The sequence below is a fragment of the Miscanthus floridulus genome, chromosome 3, assembly GCF_019320115.1.
Source record: "Miscanthus floridulus cultivar M001 chromosome 3, ASM1932011v1, whole genome shotgun sequence".
Lineage (NCBI taxonomy): Eukaryota > Viridiplantae > Streptophyta > Magnoliopsida > Poales > Poaceae > Miscanthus > Miscanthus floridulus.
In genome coordinates this window covers 90,896,823-90,906,483 of record NC_089582.1, presented here as the reverse complement: position 1 = coordinate 90,906,483, position 9,661 = coordinate 90,896,823, and positions in this window count along the sequence as shown.

Here is a 9,661-nt window from a genome sequence, read left to right as displayed (position 1 = left end):
TCTACAATGCTTATCTCAACACTGGAGTTGTTTTTAGATCATAGAGAGTTTGCTCTATTGAGTCACTTGTAGCAGCAGTAGGCGAGCAGATCCACCCTCACCTCTCATATCTGCCAGGGTTGATAGACCTACTTGGATGGACTAGCCGATATGTTCCATCATGGGTCCATGAGTTCTACTCTTCTCTTTGGATTGACTTGAGGCACACATTCATCCACTTTGCATTCAGAGGCCATGACTATAGGCTATAGAGCTTGAGGGTCAGAGAGATTCTCAAGATTCTAGAGTCACCCATTCGTCTTCATAAGGTTTGCTATGGTCAGACAAAGCCTCCTAGATGCCCTCATGGCGGGCTTGTGCCACCCACAAATCTTGTACGACCATGCTTCATAGAGCCATTTGGCAAGGGGTCGAGCAGGACACCATGAGACCTTACTCCTACAGCTCGACTTCTTGATGCTATCATGAGGAGGACTCTGCTCCTGAGGATGGGTTACCACAAGAGATTGACTCGTATTCAGTTATGGTTGGTGAACTCTCTGGTGCAGCAGACAATATTTGATATTTGGGATGTCATTCTTTTAGACATGGAGGACACTCTTATAGAAGGGTTCAGAGGTCACAGACAGTTGCCTTATGCTCACTAGATTACCTTCTTGATTAGAAAGGCAGTTACACAAAAGTCCCCAGAGACGATGGCTGAGTACACAGGTGCTACTATAGAGTTCCCTCCTTATAACATGACTTAGATGCTCTGCCATAGTAGTGCAAGGACACCTTGCTAGCCGAGTCATTGTCTAGAGGTCCCAGAGATAGCAGCCTAGTAGGATGAGATCATCAGGGGCATTGCAGTGATAGAGGAGGAGCAGCTAGATGCTCAGCAGGAGAGTGTGGTCGAGAGCGACCCTAGTGACAATTCTGAAGATGATTATCAGGCTATTCCTCAGATGCCTCCTCGACCACATGATAGAGAGGCTAGTGCTCCAGCTTAGCTCCACAGCCACCGTAGACAGACCCCACTCTTCTAGCTATTCTTGAGCGGATGAGGTAGGATCAGGCACGCCAGGCCTAGGAGACCGCAGCTGCACTAGCTTAGGTTCAAGCTAGATAGGACGATTTATAGAGACAGCAGTAGGCCATACAGCAGCAGCAGGCCATGCAGCAGTAGCAGCTCCTGATCCAACAGCAGGTGTCCCAGTGGTTTGCTTCGCCAGTGACAACCTAGGGTCCTGAGTTCACACCTATTGTTATGGGCTTCACTCCGCCTCAGAGTTCTTCGGTGCTTGTGACTAACACCCCAGTTTCTAGGAGCCTCGGTGCCACTTTCAGCGAGCTTATAGGGCAGCCTACACTGCCAGAGCTATGAGTTCCTGCTCCTACCATAGTTGCTCCAGTTACTAGGACTACAGAGACACTCCCATCATCTATTGCATCATCAGAGCCACCGCCTATAGTGATACCTCCAGAGCCACATGCCACGCTAGTCCTAGAGCAGACCCAGACCGCTTCAGCTTCACTTTCAGCGATAGAGGGTCAGAGGATGATGCTGCATAGTTCTAGATTTCTCATCGCACCTCAGCGCCCGACTCTTCTACTCCTGCCTCGCCATCCAACCCTTAGGTTTTGGTGCTTGATGCCAAAGGGGGAGAGGGATCGAGTATGTTAGATCTAGGGGGAGCGTTATATCTAGGGGAAGCTTATGGTTTATTTCTTTTGGCTCTTTATGTATGATACATTATGCATTCACGTTTACTTTCATGCATTAAACTACATACGTGTGATTGTGATACTTACTTGCAATTGTGATACTTATGTGACATGTGTGCTCTCCACTTTGATTTATATATATGTCATGTCACTTGGTTATGCTCATTTGCCTTGCTTCCGCGTTTTACTCTGATTCAAATGAGCTTTATTTCTTGTACTCATGCTTATTTCATATCTATTGAGTATACCATGTTGGGTTGGGTCATATAAGCATGTCTAACTCCTTTGCTCTTATTGTCAAAAGCTTATATGAACCAAGCATGTTGAAAACCTCATCTCCTTCACATACTCGAGGTTGTATTGTCATCAATCACCAAAAAGGGGGAGATTGAAAGCATCTAAGCCCCTAGTTAGGTTTCGGTGATTAATGACAATATGAGATTAGTATGACTGACGTGTGTTTTGCAGAGGTAATTAAGTTAGGTCATGGTAATGGCAATTGATTGGGCAATCATGGTTGTCATGCCCCTATGATGGAAATCATTTCGGTTTTCATAGGATGGACGACAAGGTTAAGGATGGACTAGTTCTAAGTGTCGTCTGGTGTTGAAGAGACACTTAGAGAAGTTTAGTATTTTGTTTTTCCTTTGGCCATACTATTAAGGGGGTATGGACTAGTAGCTTGACCTAGGTGAGTCTAGTGAGTTAGGTGTGGTGGACACTTGTCAAATCTAGCACTAGGTAGCTCCGGAGTAGCCCTAAGTTCAATTGGAGCAAACTTCATTCACATATGATTTTGAGTTGGAAGTGAATGGAGGGTCAAATGACTGATCGGACGCTGGTCTGGTTGTGACCGGACGCTAAAGGGTGAGTCTGGTTAGTTCATTTGATCAACTGGAGCCATCTGGTTGTGATCGGACGCTGAGTGAAAAGTGACCAAACGCTGGGTGCCAGAGTCTGGTCAACTCTAGAGAGGTTCTAGAGAGGGAGATTCCTGATCGGACATGTCTGGTCAATGCTGACTGGACACTGGTCAGGATCTGGTAACTAACCGGACGTTGAATAGCGAAGTGATCGGACTCTGGGTGCCAACGTCTGGTCAACATCAATAAGGTTCTAGAGAGTAGTTTTGGTGACTGGACGCGTTCGGTTAGTGCTGACCAGATGCAGGTCAGAGTCTGGTCAGAACTTAATAGCTCTTTCTGACACAGTGGCTAGGATAACTAACTGGACCGTCCGGTCACCCTGACCGGAGCGTCCGGTCACCCCACAAAGTGATGACTTAGCCTCCAAATATTATGTTTTGAATGAGGGGGTATAAATACTTAGTCCACTCATCCAAAGGAGGTCTCTTGCCCATTTATTCAGCTAAGAAACACCCTTGAGAGTGCAAAGGAGATCAAGAGCCTAGTGAGGTGATTGAGATTTGAGAATCCAAGATTAGGGCCTCATTAGTGCAAGGAGAGTAGCAAGTATGCATCCACCCTTCTTATTAGGCTTGTCGTGGTCAAGTGAGAGTTTGTGCTTGTTACTCTTGGTGATCGCCGTCACCTAGATGGCTTGGTGGTGATTGAGAGTTTGGTGATCATCCGGTGGAGCTTATGGATGACCCAACTCAAGTTGTGAGCGGTTGTGGGCGATTCACCACGACGGAGTGTTGAAGAGTCAGCCATAGAGAGCACTTGATCCTTGCGCGGATCAAGGGAGAGCTACACCCTTGTGCGGGTGCTCCAACGACGACTAGTGGGGAGTGGCAACTCTCCGATACCTTGGCAAAACATCGCCGTGTTCCTTCTCTCTTTACTTTAAGTATTTACATTGGAGCAATTCATTTCTTGTCTTTATATTCTTAGAATTGCCATGCTAGAGTAGGATTGGAACCTAGGGTGCAAAACTTTTGTGTGGTAGAACAATAGGAACACATTCTAGGCACAAGGGGTGAAGTGGGCTAAGTGTAGGGTTTAATTATTGCAAAGAATTTTATAATTAGCCCAATTCACCCCCCCTCTTGGGCATCTTGATCCTTTCATCTAGATCCCATTTCATGGACCTCCTCATCATTGTTATGGCCAAGGTGTTTGATCGAATGCCAACGGGTTGGATTTGTATGGGATTAAACTCCAAGGACTCATTGAATTCGTGAATCTGGCACATGATAATTGTGCATGATTGTGTAACTTTGAAATTACTTAAGACCTGCATTTGTTACCTTATGTAACAAACTGTTATTTACTACATGATGTTCGGCGGACCACCAATATTGCAGTTACATGTCATTGCACAATGTTTGGTGCATGATAGGTTTACATAATGACCTCATGTATGTTACTTTTTTCGAAACCATAGCTGGGCCTCAATGAATTGTGGAATATTCATCTGATGATTCTAAGTGGTCTTTGAGGATGTATGGAAAGAGCACAAGATAGTTGTAACCGTTACCAAGACATGTTTTCTATTTATACAACATGTATACTCTGTTTAATTGTTACTCCACGCGCGCAAGGGCGTGTGCATTATACTGTAGTTTTTCCTTATGATTAAACAATGATGTGATCCTCCACAAAACATGGCCTTTTCATAGCTTGATTGGTATCTTGACTCAATGTAAGTACTCTCTTCTTCACCCCATTTATGGTGCCTCGGTCTCCAAGCCATCACTTGCCTTTCACCTTCACTTAGTACCTTGAAACCATTTCCTTGCTATCTCCACTCTATCAAGCCATAGAGTCACATCTTGTCTTGGTTCAACTTTAAGCACACATTGAAAACCATTTCATTTGCATTGTTGTCTTCTACTTGAACAAGATTGTTTCATTAGTTTTCTTCTCAATAATGCACATCTTGTCTACTCGTCTTCAACATTCTTGATTTGATCAAGCCATCTTCATGAGTGGGACCATCTCATATGCAGTCACTTATGTCTCATCTTTCATTTAATATACATACTTCCCAACTTATCAATTATGAAACCCTATTTCAACATTGCACAATATGACCAAGATTCACATGAGAGACCAATTGATTTCCATCAAACCATATCCCTTTTGCTATTTTCATCACTTGCTTGTTACTTATGCATTTGTTCAATTAACCTTGGACTCATAAATCATTTATGTCATTTGCATCAAAACCTTTTTTTGGCACAACCTGTGGAGCAAAAGCTCCCTAGGAAAATAGAGACCAACACTACAACAGGGATAGCGAAGAGCTATCCCAAGGTAGGAGAGAAGGACGACTCACCTAGTTACAAGAACTAAAAGAAGAAAACAAACTATTATAAAGAGTCGAGCCATAACATAATGGTCTAATGGAGAGTTTCTAGTAGCTGGCAAAAGTGAAGCTTAATTTCACTTGCAAAGAGAAGTTTCCAAACAACTGATGGCCGCTTGTTGTTGAAGATATTCATTTCTTTCTTTCCAAATGCATCACACTGCAGTCATAAAGATTTCCATGAAGAAAGGCAGTCCCTTCTGAGATAATGGTTGTGTGATCATTTGAAATAAGCTCCCTTGGATTATCCATTGCATATATCAATAGAAACCACTTGGTTATGCTGGAAGAACACTAAAAAAAGAGGTGTATGGTTGTTTCCTCAACACCCACATGACACATGACATAGTTGTAGCCTTCCTGAAAAAAGCCATTACTTCTCCTCAATATGCTTCTGGTGTTCAAACTATCACTAAAGAGGAGCCACCTAAAGAACTTGATTCTAGGGGTGCACTTTGATTTCCACAGCCAAAGAAAAGGAGCAGGCGTGAAAGAGAAGCAAAGTGGTGAGCATAAAACTAGTTAAATTTATAAAGTGAATTCCACATATACTTCAAGTGAAAGAGAAGCAAAGTGGTGAGCATAAAACTAGTTAAATTTATAAAGTGAATTCCACATATACTTCCACTTATCATTTGGCAATTGTGCACCCCACAAAGAATTCAAAAGATCCTGTAGTTTCAAAAAATTCTTCATAATCAGGTCTAGACATTAGGAGCCTGAAAAGATCCAGCACATTTTCTACAGCCATAGCCTCTCTAAGTGACCACTTGACATTCTTAGTATATGGCAAAAGATTAGGGAACAAGGCTATTAGTGCAACATCCAAGAAACAGCCAGGCATTTGCTTCAAAACTTGATCCCAATCATATCGATTTTACTTAGGACTCAATACCTATAATTCTCATGAAATACATTAGTCCCTTCATCATGTTGTCATCCAATCCACTAAAAACCAATTAGGGACTAGATGCATTCTTAGAATGCTACCCTTGTTCATCACTATTGTCTCTCATGGTTTTGACGATGGATCATGTGTTCTAGTTACTAAGAGGATCCAGCATATCAATATAATAATGTTATATATGTTTGATCATGAATCAAAAACCAATAAAATTCAATAGTTCGATGAGAACCTGTCTAAGAAACGGGCCAATTGCTTAATGATCCAAGGTACATTAGTTTGAATTAGTACAATATAGCTATTAGAACTAAAATCATCAGTGCAAGTAGTATTAGTTACAACTCTTTTCTACCACCATACATGCCTCTTTTAAATGACTATACGAGCACTGGTAGAGAACCGAGCTTTACTCCCGGTGGGGAACCCCCTCTAGTCCTGGTTCCCCACCCGGGAGCAAGCATCCGGGACTAAAGGGGGGGTCCTTTAGTCCCGGGTCAGGAACCGGGACTAAAGGAGGACCTTTAGTCCCGGTGGGTAACACCAATCGGGACTAAAGGTGCCTCCGGACATGCCACGATGGCCGGCACCTTTAGTCCCGGTTGGTAATACGAACCGGGACTAAAGGTTTTTTTTCTTTTTTCTTTTCTTTTCATTTTTTTTGTTTTCTTTTCAAAATAGGTTTTCGAAGTCGTATTGTACGCTGCTAATTATACATTTATACGCGCATATAGTATGTTTTGGTTCAAGCACAATGAACGTATTAAATCACACAATTCAAGCATAGAAATATATATATATATGCATGCATGCATGCATATGTGTATTTTACATTATATTATTTCATGTGCATATATTACAAAAGATTGCATTACAGTTGTTGTGACATAACAAGTTTCCTCTCATCCTCTAGCTTGGCTTCAATGGCAGTGTTGGGTCGAAGTAGAACTCACCCTTGGAATCGATGACCTGCTCATTAAAAAATCCGGCTATAGACTCTTGAATTGCTTTGATTTGGTCTTGCCGTATGACCTTTTCCTCCAACCATCGAGTCTACAGGTTTGAATTAAAGGAAAATAAATTAATATATGTACATATATATATAAAGACATAGTAACACAATCAATAATAATAATTAAATGAATATATAGTGTATTTTTAACGTACTTTGAGTCTCTCTGTAGGAGTTCTTTGGGAGAGCACCTTGATAAACTTGCAAACATAGTAACCACAGTAGTTGTTCCCCTGTTCCTGCCTCAGACACCACTTTACGAGAAAAAGATTTGTCATCCAATCTGGTGATCCGGTGAAAGCTATATGTTTAATTAATAAAGATGATGCGATTCAGGGGACTTACTTTCAAAGGGATTACATTTAGTGGCGCTTTGCATTTTTCCATGTGTTGCTTCTCAATAAAGGTTTTCCAAACACTGCCCAATAAAAAATTTGCCACGTCATCAGATATAGTTAATCATCATGTTTGTGTGTATATATAGTTGCTAGAGATCCCGAAATTACCTCTGGATAATATCTATCATATCTTGGTAGTCTTGTTGTGGTTTTCTCATCGAGTCATAGATTATCAAGTGACTTTTCACCAGATCGATGTCCATCAATATCCAGTGATTGCTGCATGTGTTTATAGGATATAACGCATAACACTCATTAATTAACTAGAATCAACATATGAGCCATTAAGGATATGATCAACATGATTAACACTCACTTGAAGTTATAGGGAAAGAGTATATCCTTCTTGTGGCGTTGGTTCACTAAGAAGTTCATGAGGTTACTCTCTGACTCAGACTTCCAATTAGTCTTTGGAGTAATTGGGTCTTTGAATACTATATGGGGATCAACAAAACCAATTTCATTGCAGCCTTCCTTTCTGAGCTCTGTCATTGTAAATCTGCATATATATAGTGCTTGTTAGGATAATTTATATGCATATACACACATATGATGAGTTTAATAATAGATCGAAAGAATTATTACTTATAGGCAATAGCAGCTAATGATAACTTTGTCCAGAGAGGTCAGGTGGCATAGTTAATGAAATTCTGCAAAGTCAACATACATAACATCATCGCCACGGAACCAATGTTTGTCTCTAATTCTGAAACCAATGCAGAAGTCTCCACTGGTAGACGCCTGCATGTACCACTTATTTAGCAGGTACATTTGCGTCCCCAGATCAGATAAGGCTTGAGGGTTGTATAGACTCTGGCCTAGTACAAATTTTTTCTTCCAAATATCAACCTCCGCCGCACTCTCAATGTTTCCATCACCAAACATCTGGTAAAGGTCGAGACCAGTCTCATCAAGAAATTCACCAAGGTGATCCAAATCGACATCCGGAGGTATGTTTGCCTGATGCATTAATCCTAAATTCGAACCATATTCATTACCAATAACTAGCGGGGGGATTGATTGGTGCGCTTGTTGTCCGAGTTGGGCAACTCCTTTCCCTGCCCGCTTCTTTTTCTGTGCCGCCTCAATTGACTTGGTGAGAGTGCGGTCATAGTCTGATAACGTTGATTTGGACGGCTTCTGAGATTCCCGCTGTTGTTGCTGGTAAGAAGTCACCTTTTTTCTTAGAATATCTGGAGCTACGAAGAAGTACGGTTTCTCCGGGTTTCTCCTTGCTTCTTGATTCATTTTAAGTTTGTCATAGAATCTAGACATGTCTTTTTTATATGCATCAGTTCCTTCTTCCTTCTCTTCAGATATTATTTTGGGAATAGCCCTTGGTTTCACGGTGGCTTTCTTTGTAGGCGGGGACTGGTTCTTCGTTTGAGGGGCTAGCCTCTTGCTAGGCTTCTTGGTAGGCGGGGGCGGGGGAGGCGTTGGAGACCTCCTTGGAGGTGTTGGCAGTGGCGTTGGAGACCTCCTTGGAGGTGGCGGCTGTGGCGTTGGAGACCTCCTTGGAGATGGTGTGGATGCAGCCTCATCTTCCAACACAATGTCATCATACAGAGCACTATGATGATCTAGTGATTGAACAATTGGATTTAGGTTGGGGGAGGATCTGCTACAAAAAAAGGAATGACATATTATTATGAGCAGATTGTTAATTATTTAAGCCCCAATACAAATTAATGATGTAGTGTTTTCATCCGCACGTACCTATGGTGAGGTAGTTCAGGAGGAGGTGGAGCCGACATCCCTAGAATGATGATGTAGCGCTTGCGCCATAGAATGAATGTCTTCTCTGCTTCTCCTAGAGTCTTCTTGCCATCACCTCCAGGAATGTCAAGAGGCAAATCACTAAAACCTTTTTCAGCTTTATCTACCGAGATGGTAGCATATCCTTCTTGGATTATATTCCCATGAATCCTTGGTGTCTTGGTTCGGTCGATAGGATTAACAAGACCGATAGCCACCTTGATTGTGGAATTCTCCTTCGGAATGTGTAGCTCACACGTTGTACAAGGTTCAGTGACGTCATCCACAGGGAAGCGCAGTCCTGTGTCTCCTTGATTTGGTATCTTCATGGAAGCGCAGCTGCTTTTCAATTGAGCAAATTAGCTAATGTTGATTCCTGGCTCTGATGCCTGCTTGCTTGCACTCACTGCTATTTGCACTTGCCTTCTGATTTCCTCCTGCATTCTCGCTTCAAGGTTTTTTTTCCGCTCCTGTGCTTCACGCACCGCTTCCTCCAACCTCTAGAGCCGCTGTGCCTCTTCTTCCTTCTTTCTCTAGCGACTTCTATAGGAAGGTCTGTCCTGAGGGAATCCATGCTCTCATGAGACACTTCCTTTGCCTCTAGTTCGGCCACCATGT